The 15919-nt window shown below is 36.8% G+C and overlaps 1 protein-coding gene and 1 pseudogene across 3 annotated transcripts in view; both read left to right on the top strand.

Moving 5' to 3' along the window:
• Positions 1-15919, top strand: part of GLCE (glucuronic acid epimerase) — a 116508-nt gene that overhangs the window by 84649 nt on the left and 15940 nt on the right. The window lies entirely within an intron of this gene.
• LOC117802445 lies at positions 8218-10101 on the top strand (annotated as a pseudogene).

Here is a 15919-nt window from a genome sequence, read left to right as displayed (position 1 = left end):
ATATTAGATGTTTCTTTTTATTATAAATATTAGAAAAACACTCCACTAGCAAATAGAATTCAGTCTAGTCTAACAACCTAGCAGATTGTTCTTCTGTGATTCCTTTTAGCACATTCCCTTAATCATTTTTTTCCAATGTGATATGTTCTGCTTTGCTTATAAAGTAGCTCAAAACTGCATTCTATTACTTCTGTGTTAACAATTACCCCAGTAATAAGTCATATTTAAACACCATTTGGGGCCAGTGCCCACATATGGTTTCTTCCGCATAGTTTCTACATGGTCAAGACTATACTTTATACTTTATGATTGTTTAAAATTACTCTAAGCAAGCAACTGATGAACTTTTCCCCTTCTGCCATTCCTGTTCTGCAGGTTTGCACCAAACTTGATAAAAAGTAATTATCAACAGCTATTCTGTAGAACTTCTTAGGGTAGTTCAACCATTCTGTGCTGTAAAATCCTCCTGTGTATGAACCATGCGGAGTAAACACATCATTAGGTTTTCTTTCTGTTGCTTTCCTAATGAGGGGAGAAATGCTACACAGCTGGAGAAGCCTGGGACTCCTTTTTGAACTGATTTATTTACATAACATATGCTTAGTTTGACACATTGTTCAGAAGAAGCAGAGTTTTTTTAAATATTATACAATACTTCAAAGATCATTTTAGCTACACTGTAACTTCAGCTTTTCCGTATACAAAAGCTGCTCTTTGCTCCTTAAAAAACATTCCTATCCTAGTACTTTATATTATTGCTTTCAATGTTAGGAAGAATTAAGCTGAATACATTAGAACCTCTGTTCAGAAATGAATTTTAGTTTCAGAAGCTGCTGCAAGGTGCCAGTAGTTTAAGCTGTCTGCACAAATCAAGGGCAAATCATTCTGCTCTTAGTCTAGTTGGTAAGAGAGTAAATAGTGATTTGGAGCCAGATAATATACTATTGTGGAGTGATATGAAGAACCTAACACTTTGAAGCCAGGCAAATCTCGGTTTAAGTCCCACTATGTGCTTGCTAATAATTTTTCTTCAGCAGATTTAAAAACTACTCAGTTTCTTCAACTATATGCTGGTGATAACAAGAACTCCTTAGGGTTTGATTTCAGTAACTGAAATGTGCATAGCACCTGGCATATAATAAAACTACTCTTTAAATGTTTCTTTTCCCTGTAAGCTTACCCTCTTCCCCCTCAAACCCAAAGAACTTCCTTTATCATTCAAATGTAATTTGGTGTTTGTTGGTTTGTTTTTTAAGGCTAAGTCTGTCTCATTTAAGGTTTGAGGATAGATGAGGTGGCGGGGTTGACCTACCCATCTATGATTGCTTGTGATAATAGGTGGCGGGGTTGACCTACCCATCTATGATTGCTTGTGATAATATTTAGCACAAGCTGTAGACTGTGGGAAGACTGGGTTGCCATGTAGGTTACACAAGCCAATAGATGAGATTGAAAGTGTATGCAACCAGAAACACTGTGACTGAATAAGGCACTTCCTAATTTAATATTTTTGGAGTACTTCCTATAAGTGGGTAAGACATTCAACTAAGAGTTACACTCTTTTTGCCCTTCTGCCTTTCCTCTTCTTTCTAGGCTCTAACAGCCATGATGGCTGAAATTTAAGTCACTGTCTTGGGCCGTAGTGTGGTGTGGAAAGCTAGAAAGAGATAGAAAGTGCCTAGGTCCTTGATAATGTAGCTGCATATTAGTTTCAGATCACCTACTCCTGAGTTTCTTTCACATGAGTGAAAAATAACTATAGCTGGAGCATACAAGGATTTATTTCTGGTGTCTGTTACTAGCCGCAGAACCTAATCCTAACAGATAGCAGTCTGGGTGCAGGCATCTGACTCTAACTCCACATCTACTAACTTTTGAAATGACTAAATATATCTTAATAAAATAGTACGACACTTAAACATGGAAAAGGGGAGGTGTTCTTATCCTGAAATACAGAAATGTCAAGAAATTTCTATCAAATAATGTAGGTATTCCCACTATAAGAGCTAGAACTCTTTGAAAAAGGGCTGTGTGTTTGGCAAGAAGTATACGTGATGAACCTGGCGTATCTTGTCATACAAGAAAGCAAGAAAGCTATCAGAAGCTACTTGGGTTGTGTCACAAGGACTTAGGAGCCAAATTGAAAAGACTTGCACTGACTAAATAAAGATGGGATAATTTGAGCATCAAAAAGTTGTAACTTCAGGGCACCTGGGTGGTTCAGTCGGTTCAGCATCTGCCTTCTGCTTGGGTCATGATCTCAGGGTGCTGAGATCGCCTCCGTGCCCATCAGGGAGTCTCCTTCTCCCTCTCCCTCTGCCCTTCCCCCTCCGCTTGTGAAGTCTTTCACTTTCTCTTTCTCAAATAAATAAATAAAATCTTGGAGAAAAAAAACAACTGTAATGGATTGAAGCACATTAAATATATTTAATATTCATGAGTTCATTCATATATTACTTTAAAAAACTCGTTTATTTTGGGGGTTATTAGGGAGCCAATTCATTGTTTTGAATTGGTAAATAAAAGGAAAGATTCAGGCATTAATTCTGACTGTACAGACTATATACCTCAGGATTACCAAACCATTGGTAAAGAAGGGCAAGATTTTCTTTACAAAAATATGTCAGCTAATATATTAAGAAGGGCTGGTAGAATATCACCATTTCGCAACCCCTGATGAAACAGTCGTCATTGCTAAAACTATTAGACGGCTGCTAACGGGGAACTTTAAAATGGCTGGATTAATGTGACAACACATGAACATACAGATTAATCCTAACATAACGAAAAGAAAGACTGTCAGACATTATATGCTTTCTGATGAAAGTTCACGCCTCTACCATGAAGTATTCTTGCTGAAAAATCAAGCCCTACTTTTAGCAAGCTGTAGGTCTCACTGCGGGTTTACAGGAAATACCTGGGAATGGAATCTGAGATAAGACCCTACAACCACTAAAAAAGAAGAACATAGCACTCAATACAGGGCAAAAACATACCCTTGATATTAAAGATTACTTCAGTAACAAAGAAATTTTAGAAAGCTGCAGAGGAAAGAGGGAAATGAGATGGACAAAGAAAACATGAAGAACAGGTGATAGACATAAAGGATAGAGTGAAAGAGAACTAACATATAGATAATTTATATTCTGCAAGAGACCAAAACAAATTGAACAGGAACAGTTATTAAACACACTATAGGAAAAACATTTTCCTGAGCTAAAGATGACCTGAGTCTGTAATTCAAACAGGCCTGTTGCCAAAAACCAAGAGAATTTAATAAAAAGAAACTAACAACTAAACCTGTCCTGGTGAAACTTTGTACTTACCCTTGTTAAAAATAATAATAATGATGAGGCATCCAGGCAAAGAGGAAAACAAATACACAAAAGTTATTCATTCACAAGGGGAGTATGGCAGACTCCTAGCCTTAGATTGTTCTTATAATTAAACATCAGCGGACAATTGAGCATTGTTTACGGAGTTCTGTAGACAAGTTTAGGTCCCCGGGTTCTTTATCCAGCCAGGTTAGCAGCCACAAAGCAATACACCTTTTCAGTTCTCAAAGTTTCAAAGTATAGACCACACAGCTACCCTTCTGAAAGAATTAGTTCAAAAACATACTCGAGCTGACTGAGAAATTCTTCAGTATACAAGCAAAAGCCAGAAGTTGGAACATTTTTCCAAGTATGACTTTTTGCTTCAGGTTTAGGGAGCTCTTGAGTCACTGTTCGTCAGTTTTAGAAAGGAAGGCATTAACTGAATTCATTCTCTCTGGTGTGTGGATAATTATTCTGTAAAAATCAGTGTGCTAATGATCTTAATCTTCACAATTGCCTAAAATGGTTCTGAGTTTGGGCAGCACACCTATTTTATCATTTGCAAATAGTATCTACTAGTTAGATAAACTTAATGTGTATGTGTTATAGTGATTTTCGGAGTGTGGTCCAGCAGCATAGATTTCTCACCTGGAAATAGTTAGACAGGCAGATTATTGGGCTCACCCAGATTCAGTGAATCAGAAACCATGGAAGTGGGACCTAGCAATCTGTGTTGGAACAAGCCTTCTAGGTAATTCTGATGCTCAATAAAACTTAATGAACTACTGGTGTAGTATATTGGTGCCCAAACCTAATTAATCATCAGAATCACCTGTGAAGATCTTGAACCATCCATTCTCAGCCCAGAGATTGATATGCTGGTTAGGAAATGACGGGTAAAGTAGAGCTTGAATCAAAAGATCTAGATTCTGTGCTTGGCTCCACCTTATCAATTTTGACAACCTATTGCTGAGCCTCAGTTTTCTCTTTTGTAGAGAATTATTTCATTGGATTGTTGGAGGAATTAAATGAAGAAAATGAAAATAAAAGTACTTTGTACAATAGATATGGAAATCCATAGCTGCGAGTATATCATCTGTGTTCTGCTTTAGTATATGTTCTTCCATGCATCTCTTTCAGGCACCTTTCCCTTACCTACCTGCTACATTACTTTTTGATTTGTGAATTCAATGATTGCATTTATTTTAACACCTTTTCAATATAAATTTATACTTCATTAGTTTCCCATACATTCAGATCTTGTCTCTTTGAGGTTGTAAGTCATTTGAGAGACGGAATCATATGTAAACATTTTATATTTTCCTCAGTGTCAGATTTTAGGCTAAATTATATACATAGTAATACCAAGTAAAATACTTACTAATCTGTTCACTAGCTCATTGTCATAACTGGTACTGTAGGAATTATTGGGGGTTTTCCTTTTTTACTTCATTAATTTAGTATTTTTATGCAAACAGAGTTTCTTTCTTTCCAGTAGTATGGAAAGGTGGTTGATCTGGTACCAGTCGACGTCTGTACTTCACTTCTTAAAATTATTTAAAGAAACGTTCCTTGTATTATTCTTTCTGTCTAGTTTGTGGTTGCTGCATTTTAGCAAATGCATTGCTTTGGTGTCCTATTGGCACAGTAAACTTTTCCTACAAAAGTAGTGTGTCAGGTGGAGGGCCCAGTTGGCTTAGAATATGACATAAGTGAATGGAAACATATCTCATGTTTGTGGACTGAAAGAGTTAACATTGTTAAGGTATCATCAATACTACCTAAGGTAATCTACAGAATAAGTGCAATCCCTATCAAAATTCAAGGTGTTTTTTGCAGAAACAGAAAAACTCATTCTAAAATTCATATGGAATCTCCAGGGACCCCACATAGCCAAAACAGTCTTTAAAAAGAAAAACAAAACTGGAAAAATCACACTTCCTAATTTCAAAGCTTACTACAGTAATCGAAATAGTACATTATTTGCATAAAGACAGACATATAGACCAATGGAGTAGACAACCCAGAAATAAACCCTTGCATATATGGTTAGATAATTTTGACAAGAGTGCCAAGATCATTCAGTGGGGAAAGGACAGTCTTTGTCAACAAAAAGTGCTGAGAAAACTGGATATCCATGTGCAGAAGAAAGAAGTTCTGGCCCTTACCTAACACCATATGTAAAAGTTAACTCCAAGATGGATCAAAGAGCTACATGTAGGGGCGCCTGGGTGGCACAGCGGTTAAGCGTCTGCCTTCGGCTCAGGGTGTGATCCCGGCATTATGGGATCGAGCCCCACATCAGGCTCCTCTGCTATGAGCCTGCTTCTTCCTCTCCCACTCCCCCTGCTTGTGTTTCCTCTCTCGCTGGCTGTCTCTATCTCTGTCGAATAAATAAATAAAATCTTTAAAAAAAAAAAGTTACATGTAAGACCTAAAACTATGAAATACTCAGAAGAAAACAGAACAAAAGCTTCACGACATTGGATTTGGTAGTGATTTCTTGAATATGACACTGAAGGCACAGGCAACGAAAGAGAAAATAAACAAATTGGACCTCATGAAAATTAAATTCTGTCCACCAAAAGACAATATCAACAGAGTAAAAAAGGCAGCCCACAGAATGGGAGACAGTATTTGCAAATCACATGTTTGATAAAGGATTAATATCAGAACATATAGAGAACTCCTAAAAGTCAACAAAAACACAACAACAACAAAACCCAATTCATAATGAGCAAAGGACTTGAAAAGACATTTCTCCAAAGAAGATATGTAGTTGGCCAATAAGCATTTGAAAAGACGTTCCGCAACACTAATAATTAAGGAAATGCATTTCAAGACTACAGTGAGTTACTACCTCATACACGTTGGGATGGGGACTATTTAAAAACAAAGCAAACAGAAAATAACAAGTTGGCAAGGATGTGAAGAAACTGGAACCGTGTGCGCTGTTGGTGGGAATGTAATGTTACAGCAACTATGGAAAACAGTATGGTCGTTCCTCAAAAACTTAGAAATGGGATTACCATATGATCCAGTAATTCTATTTCTAGGCATATATCCAAAACAATTGAACACAGGGTCTTGAAAAGATGTTTGCATACCCATGTCCATAGCAGCATTATTCACAATAGCTGAGAAGTACAAGTTACCCAAGTGTCCATAAACTGATGAATGGATAAGCAAAATGTGGTGTGTGTATAAAATAAAATATTCAGCCTTGGAAAGAAAGGAAATTCTGACCTACTACACCATGGATGAAACTTGAGGTCATTATGCTAAGTGAAGTAGACCAGTCACAAAAAAGACATATACTGTATGATTCCACTTCTGTAAGATACTTAACAGTAGCCAAAATCGTAGACACAGAAAGTAGAATGGTGGTTGCCCAGGGCTGGTGGGAAGAGAGGGATAGAGAGTTATTGTTTAATGGGCATAGGAGTTTCAGTTTTATAAGATGCAGAGTTATGGAGATGAATGCTAGCGATGGTAGCACATTATGAATATATTTAATACCACTTAAGTGTACACTAAAAAATGGTTAAGATGGTAAATTTTATGTTACATGTATTTTAGCACAATAAAAAAAATTGGAAAAAAATATGAGCTTCTACACTCTGGGCTAATAGAAAACACCAGGTGGTCTTAGGTCTCCTTGCAAATAGAGCACAGTACCACAAGTTTATCTTCTCCCAACTGCCGAGTTCTGTTTTGAGTTTTTACATATACAATTTTTTTTAAAGATTTTATTTATTTATTTGACAGAGAGAGAGAGCCAGCAGGAGAGGAAACACAAGCAGGGGGAGTGGGAGAGGAAGAAGCAGGCTCCTAGCAGAGGAGCCTGATGCGGGGCTCGATCCCAGAGCACTGGGATCACGCCCTGAGCCGAAGGCAGACGCCTAATGACTGTGCCACCCAGGCGCCCCAAGTTTTTACATATACAATTAATGTATTTTTCATTAGATGGTTCTCCTTCATCTCTATGGTTTAACTTTTTCATCTTTATTGTTTGTTTTTTCCTTTTCTGGCAATGGATAGGTTTATAAGAAAATAGAGAAAGCAGAAGTATTGGTTTAACTTGCTTCAAAGCATATTTGTGTTGAGTAACTGAGCAGATAAATTTGGACTTTGATGTCATAGGTAATTTTCATTCTGAAGGTGATTACAGACAACCTGTATCCAAGACTAAGTAGGAAAAAAAAAAAGTTAAAGCATTTATGTAACAGATTTTGTCTTTTCTTTCTTTTTCTTTTTTTTTTTTCTTTTTGTTTGGTGGCGGTTGTTATTGCTAATAAAAAGATAGTCGTGGAATAAAAAATTTTTTTTTTACTTAAGATTTCTACTTTTTTATACTCTAATTTCTTATATTGATGCTAGTTATTTTCCTTATATACTGCCGCCTTGGGGTTTTTAGGACACCAGTACATTATTCTCAAAGCCTCAGGTTAACATGGACTAATGAAACTGTTACTAAGTTCCATTTCTCTCTTTAGAGAAAGATTTTGCTTGGACAAGTTATCCCAGTACATCACAATAATTATTAGCAGAAATGAGCTGTTGTAATGCATTTGTAAGTTGTTGCTGGATTTGTGGGGCTGCTGGTGATCCTATTTTCAAGGGCTTGATTATTCTAATACATGTGGAGAGCAGGTAGCTTTACTGGATGATATATACATGTATATTCATAATTATGACTCATTTCTATTCTTTTCTAATGTTAATATGTCATATAATTATACTGTTATATTTGAAGAAAATTTAGTAATTCCGGTAGCTTCATTCAGAAATATTAATAAATTTTTAGAATAACTAGGTAACTTTTCCTAAAATTATATTTTACTTATGCAGGCTATTGATTCCTGGTCAAAACTCAACTCTGTCTAGAATAAGACCCTTGATGGCGAGGCCAATTCACAGTCTGGTAACCTGTTATAAATTAGAATATCTTCTGAAGAAGGATAGTATTCAGCTTCTGAAATACAATATATACTGCTCAAAGATAGTTTATAGCACGTCAGAGCACAGGCTTTGGAGTCAAGCAAATGAGTTAAAATTTCAAGTGAACATCATGTAACTTAGGGTAAATTACTTAACATTACAAAGCTTGTTTGTTTCATCATCTGTAAAATACAAAGAAACACAATTTTTAAGCACGTTTAAGTTCTCACCCATCTTGGCTTTGTCCCTGTTCTCGTTAGCGAATCTCTTGCGGGTTACTATGTCCTAGTCTCTTCGTCTGTAAAATGTGAATCATGTAATACAGGCTTACCTCATTTTATTGCATTTTGTTTTATTGCACTTCACATACATTGCAGTTTGTGGTGTTTTTTTTTTTTTTAATAAAATGAAGGTTTGTGGCAACCCTGCATCGAGCAAGTCTATGGGTGCCATTTTCCCAACAGCATTTGCTCACTTCTTGTTTCTGTGTCACATTTTGATGACTCTCACAATATTTTAAACTTTTTCAATTTATTATGTAATCTGTGATCAGTGATCTTGATGTTATTATTGTAATTGTTTTGGGGCTCCATGAACCATGCCCATATAAGACACCAAACTTAATTGATAAATGTTGTATATGTTCTGACTGCTCCATGGACTGGCCATTCTTTCTTCCTCTCCTTGGGTCTCCCTATTCCCTAAGACACAACAATATCAAAATTAGGTCAATTAAAACCCTGCAATGGCCTCTAAGTTTTCAAGTGAAAGTAAGAATCACATGTCTCTCATTTTAAAAGCTAGAAATGATTAATCTCCTTAAGAATACACGTTGAAGGCAGAGACAGGCCAAAAGCTGACCTCTTGTGCCAAACAAGTCAGCCAAGCTGTGAATGCAAAGGAAAAGTTCTTGAAGGAAATTAAGTGCTACTCCAGGGAACACATGAGTGATAAGAAAAATGAAACAGCCTTATTGCTGATATGGAGAAAGTTTTAGTGGTCTGGATTAAAGATCAAACCAGCTACAACATTTCCTTAAACCACAGCGCAATCCAGAGCAAGGCCTAAATCTCTTCAATTCTACATAGGCTGAGAGATGATGATGCTATGAAAGAAAAGTTTGAAGCTAGCAGAGGTTGGTTCATGAAGTGTAAGGAAAGAAGCCATATGCATAACATAAAAGCGCAAGGTGAAGCAGCAAGTCTTGATACAGAAGCTGTAGCAAGTTATCCAGAAGATCTAGCTAAGATAATTAATGAAGGTGGTTATACTAACCAACAGGTTTGCAGTGTCGATGAAACAGCCTTATACTGGAAGAAGATGCCTTCTCAGACTTTCATAGCCAGAAAGAAGTCAATGCCTGGCCTCAAAGCTTCAACTTTGGACAGGCTGACTGGTTAGGAGCTAAAGCAGCTGGTGACTTGAAGTTGAAGCCAATAGTCATGTACCATTATGAAAATTCTAGGGTCCTTAAGAATTATGCTAAATGTATTCTGCCTGTGCTCTATAAATGGAACAACAAAGCCTAGATGACAACACAACTGTTTACAACACAATTTACTGAATTTTATTTTTAAGCCCACTGTTGAGACCTACTGTTTGGAAAAAAAGATTCCTTTCAAAATGTTATTTGTTCATTGACAGTGCACTTGGTCACCCAAGAGCTCTGATAGAGATGTACAGTGAGATTAATGTTGTTTTCATGCCTGCAAGCACAACTGTTCTGCAGCCCATGGGTCAAGAGGAATTTCAACTTCCCAGTCCTATTATTTTAAGAAATACATTTCAGGGGCGCTGGGTGGCTCATTCAGTGAAGTGTCCGACTCTTGATATCTGCTTAGGTCATTATCTCAAGAGTCCCTGAATTGGGCTCCATGCTGGGCATGGAGACTGCTTACGATTCTTTCTCTCCCTCTCTCTACCCCTGCCTCATGCTCACACAATGTGCTCTTTCTCTCTCTCTCTCTCTCAAAAAAAAAAAAAAAAAAAAAAAGAAGTAGTTAAGAAATACATTTCATAAAGCTGTAGCTGCCATAAGTAGTGATTCCTCTGATGGATCTGGGCAAAGTAAATTGAAAACCTTCTGGAAAGAAGTTAGCATTCTAAATGGCATTAAGAACATTAATGATTCATGGGGAAGGTCAAAATACCAACATTAACAGGAGTTTGGAAAAAGTGTTTTCAATCCCTCATGGAGGACTTTGAGAGGTTCAAGACTTCAGTGGAGGAAGTAACTGCAGATGTGGTGGAAATAGCAAGAGAACTGGAATTAGCAGCGGAGTCTGAAGATGGGGCTGAATTGCTGCGATCTCAAGCTAAACTGTAATTAATGGATGAGTTGCTTCTTATGGATGAGCAAAAAAAGGTGGTTTCTTGAGATGGAATCTACTCTGGTGAAAATTGTTGAAGTGACAACAAAGGATTCGAATATGACATGAAGTTAGTTGATAGCAGCAGGGTTTGAGAGGATTGACTCGAGTTTTGAAAGGAGTTCTGTGGGTAAATGCTATCAAACACATCACATGCTGCAGAGAAATCATTTGTGAAAAGGAGAGTGAGTTGATGTGGCAAACTTCACTTGTTGTCTTATTCTAAGAAATTGTCACCCAGCCTTCAGCACCCACCACCCTAATCAGTCAGCAGCCATCAACATCAAGGCTAGACCCTCCGCCAGCAAAGATTATGACTCATTGAAAGCTTATGTGATGGTTAGCATTTTTTAGCAATAAAGTGTTTTTTAATTAAGGTATGTACATTGTTTTTTTAGATGTATTTCTGTTGCACACTTAATAGACTACATTGTAGTCTACTAATCATATTAGTCTATTATCTAGTGTACTCAAACTTACATGTACTGGGAAGCTAAAAAATTGTTTTACTTGCTGTATTGTAATATTTGCTTTATTGCAGTGTTCTGGAATCTAACCCGCAGTATCTCCGAGGTATGCCTGTGTACTCTATACCCCCTACTCAATTTCTTTGGGGTGTTTGCCTAGAAATATAATCTTATTTGATGCATTGTGAGCCAGTTATATCATAGATTATTTTAACTTCGTTATTTGAAAAAAATGGGATACCAAAGTTACCTTCTCATCTTGTCCTTCATATAGTGAGAATACTCCTACTTGTTTTGCATTACTAGAAGAGTCTGATCACCAAAAATATTAGGCATTTCTCTTTTGTGTTAGAGCTATCACAGAGTACTCAGCCATTTGACTGTGTAATTTAAGTCTTGGTCTATCAAGCAGTAAACAGATGGAACATTTCTAACAGCAGTAATTAAATTGTAAATCTATTTTAAAGAGTTGGCCAATATACAGCATCACAGTCCATATTCTGTTGTCTCAGTTATGTTCATTTTTATTTGGATTATGATTTCAGAATACCCAAATATAGGAAGGAAAGCAAAGTTGTCTGTTATTTTTTAAAATTGCACACTTGGGGCACCTGGGTGGCTCAGTCATTTAAGTGTCTGACTCTTGATTTCGGCTCAGGTCGTGATCTCAGGGTCATGGGATCGAGCCCTGTGTTGGGCTCCACACTCAGCAGGGAGTCTGCTTGTCCTTCTCCCTCCATCCCTCACCCCAGTCATGCCCCCCCCCAAATGAATAAATAAAATCTTAAATAAATAAACAAAATAAAATTGCATACTTAACAATATATATTCATTCAACAAATCTTTATTGAAGCCTACTGTGAACCAGACGCATTTCTAGGCACTGGGGATCCAGCAGTGACCAGAAGAAGCAAAATCCCAGTCCTCGTGGAGCTTAGATTCTAGTGGATTGGAGACGGATAATAAGCTAAATATGTATAATACCAAGTGTGGTCAATGCTATGAAGAAGAATAAAGCTGAGTAAAGACCTGGAGAATGATGGGGTGAGACATACTGTTTTAGATAAGATGGTCAGGGAAAGAAGGCCTCTCTGATAAATTTTTTTTTTAAGATTTTATTTATTTATTTGACAGAGATAGAGACAGCCAGCGAGAGAGGGAACACAAGCAGGGGGAGTGGGAGAGGAAAAAGCAGGCTCACAGCAGAAGAGCCTGATGTGGGGCTCGATCCCATAACGCCGGGATCACGCCCTGAGCCGAAGGCAGACGCTTAACCGCTGTGCCACCCAGGCGTCCCCTCTCTGATAAATTAACACTTAAGCAGTGACCTGAAGAAGTAAGGGAGCAAGCCAAATGGATATCTGGGGAAACAATGCCAGGCAGAGGGCATGGCAAGTGCAGGTACCTGATTTGGGAGCTTGCTTAGTTGTCAGTGTTGTGTTCATTCCATCTTGAAGCTTTTCTTAACACCTTAAAAAATTAAGGGAGAATTATAGGGCTTCTTATCTGTGTGTCATAGCATATTGTATGTAACTTTTTTATAGTTCTTATCGCAGCATTATTGTTTTTATGTGCATATTTCCGAATAATCTGGCCTTCAGGGACAGAAATAGTGTCTTACCTGCCACATAGGTGCTGAATAGATGCTGATTGAACCGATCAGTCAGTTTGATTATCTATTGCACAACCACTTTTCTGTTTACTTGGTACCAAGGTATCATAAGAAATACAAATTGTTAGATATATATAAGTAAATAAGAGAAAATAATGATCAAGCAAGCCTTGGTCTACATTATTCAGAGGAAAGAAATTTCTTTCAATGAAATCTTTTATGAATTTATTTAAATGTTCTTAACTGAAATATGACCTTCATAGTTTAAAAACTCATGGTGATATCCGTGATTTAATATTTTGAATGACTTGGCTACTTGAAATATTCAGTTGGAAAAGTGAATTTGAAAAGTAAAGTATCTACACCATAGGGTTTTTTGAATTATAAATCATTTTAGAAGAGAACAGTTTGCTTTCCCAAAGGATAACTAAGTTATATTTTGTTTTCCCTCATTTTTAACCATTTCTGCAAAGAATATATTCCACAGTTTCTTTATGATGCTGAGTGTTATTTTCTGTTTTAGATCTCTAAAGGTACTAAAATCAATTTTTATTGGATTATGTTTCTAAAGAAATAAATCTTTAGGCTCTGCAGTAGATAAGGTTTCAAGGTTTTTGAATTTATTGATTTTTTTTAAACTTTTTTTTTTTTTTAACTTGAAAGGTTAATCTGGTTTATAGATGTGGCAAAAGCTTTAAAATAAGTAGGAAGCTTATCACCACTCAGCAGAAAACCCTGGCTTGGTCTGTTAAAGGTCCTGTTGTTATTGTACTAGCAAAATTCAGTACAGTCTACTTTCGGAAGTTTTAAAGTTTCTGGTTAGTTTCCTATAATTTGAGTAATGTTATAATAAAATTATTATGTTTACCTTTAGATAAACCTATTTAGTAGTTAATAGTACATGTCAATACTCAGAGTTTTCTTTTTTTTTTTCCATCCTCCTTTCTCCTGTATTTTGAAAACTAAATACTTGTAGACATTTTTTAAACTTAAAATTTACTTTTCCTTTAATATTTTATCAAAAGTGACTTTGACTTAGTTTTCTATTTTAATGATTTTTAAAAACCCAGTAAATGTGGGAAATGAGAAAATAAAGACCTCAGTGTACCCTGTTTTATTAAAGTGAGATCATTCTATGTGTGCTGTTTTGCAGCCTCCTTTTTTCAATTAACAGTCTCTCTATGTCCTTCCATCTTCAAGTCCGCAGTCAGATTTCCCAGTGGAGGACCAAGTCTAACATCTGCTTGTCATACGCCCTAATAAGTCTCTTTGGGGAAAAAATCTGACCTAGTCCTCTTTTACTTTTCATACCACTGACTGACTTATTGAGGTCAGTCTACATCTCCTGTAGGATGTCTTGCCTTCTAGATGTGTCTGGTTGAGGGGTGTCTAGGTGGCTCAGTCAGTTAAGTGGCCAGCTCTTGGTTTTGGCTCAGGTCATAATCTCAGGGTCCTGGGATGGAGCTCCGCGTCCAGCTCCATGCTCAGAGTCTGCTTGAGGGTTCTCTCTTCCTTTCCTCTGCCCCTTCTCCCACTCACACTCACACTTGGTCTCTCCTCCTCTCTCTCAAATAAATAAGTAAATCTTTAAAAAAAAAATGTGTCTGGTTACATCTGCATTTAACTTGTTCCTCTATCTCATGTATTTCCTATTAATTAAAAGTCCAATTGTAAGGCCTAAGGGATCCATATTAAACATTTTTGGCTGGGATATATGACAAGTTATTTACTTTTTATTTTAACTCATCAAAAAACACAGTGTCTGGATGAGTCACCATTACTGAGACTGAATTTGAGGCCTGAATTAGGGTAACGAATCTGATCCCTTCATTGTAGAGTTTCAGCTTTTTTATCTTGCTACGAGAAAATAACGTATTTGGTGTTACTTTGTGCTGTATGAATCTGTAGGTCCCTATCAAACATATACCTGAATATAATACTTGTCTAAATTTGTAAATTTCATGAGGGATCACGTAATGCTAATTTTCTGATATTTAAAAAATTTTTTCTTCTACATCATTAACCACCCTTTTTCTGTAACAGAATTCTTTATCATCTGGGGCTATTGGTTAGAAGTTCTCTTGCAGAGGCCAGATAGGTAATAAATAATTTCACTTAGTTACCACTTTTAACCCGCTCAGTCAGAAGGTGGTATAAGAGTTTGTTTTGGTTTTGTTTTTCTGGTTTTCTCTTTTTTGAGTATCATTGTAGACTCGCGGATTTTTATTCTTCCAGTGTGTTTCAGTCACCATCAGTCATAATTCTTACAACTTTGACTTTCAAAGGGGGAAAGGACTTTCAAGCTGATTCTTGTGTCTTTTTGCTGTGATAACTATGTTTTTAATTATGGAAATGTTCAAACAAACAAAAGTACAGAGAGTAACATAGTAAACCTTCAACGTATCTTTCAGCTTCAGCAAATAGCAGTGTTTCCAGTCTCATTTTCTCTATATCCTACTGCTTTTTTGATCCCCTGGATTATGATCTCACTGATATTTGAAAGTTTTCTTTATTTTCTGGCATAACAAGGCCCTAGACCTGGAATCATCCATTTCTCTAAGAAGCTGTCATTGCTTTTAATTAGGAGTGGTATCAGATAACAAAATCTGGGCATAAAGGTTAATAAAAGCTTTTTATTTTCATTTTATGTTACTTTCCCATCATGTGTCTCATTATAATGGTAGTCTTGTTCCATAAGCAGGTATTCTCTCATTTGAGTCATGGAGGAAGGGCACTTCTCAAAGTTGGGACAGAATCTTTATATTTCTGGGGTGCCTGGGTGGCACAGCGGTTAAGCGTCTGCCTTCAGCTCAGGGCGTGATCCCAGCGTTCTGGGATCGAGCCCCACATCAGGCTCCTCCACTATGAGCCTGCTTCTTCCTCTCCCTCTCCCCCTGCTTGTGTTCCCTCTCTCGCTGGCTGTCTCTATCTCTGTCAAATAAATAAATAAAATCTTTAAAAAAAAAAAAAAGAATCTTTATATTTCTATTTTAATTGATCTGAATGTTAGGTATAGCTGACAAATGATTCAGATGTTGGCACATAAGTGTTTTTAAGGAATGCTTAAAGAAGGATTGCTTTTTTTAAGAAACACCACTTAGTGTTATCGGTTTGCCTGTACTACAATATGAGGAAATCCTTTATAAATGTGTGACTTCTGAAGGTTTCCTTGTACCATGCTTTGGTTTTTTAGCATTCAAGACATTTTCTCAT

This window comes from Ailuropoda melanoleuca, chromosome 5 (assembly GCF_002007445.2).
Source record: "Ailuropoda melanoleuca isolate Jingjing chromosome 5, ASM200744v2, whole genome shotgun sequence".
NCBI classification, from domain to species: Eukaryota; Metazoa; Chordata; class Mammalia; order Carnivora; family Ursidae; genus Ailuropoda; species Ailuropoda melanoleuca.
Note: the sequence above shows the minus strand (reverse complement) of the source record. Positions and strands in the feature narration are given on the sequence as shown.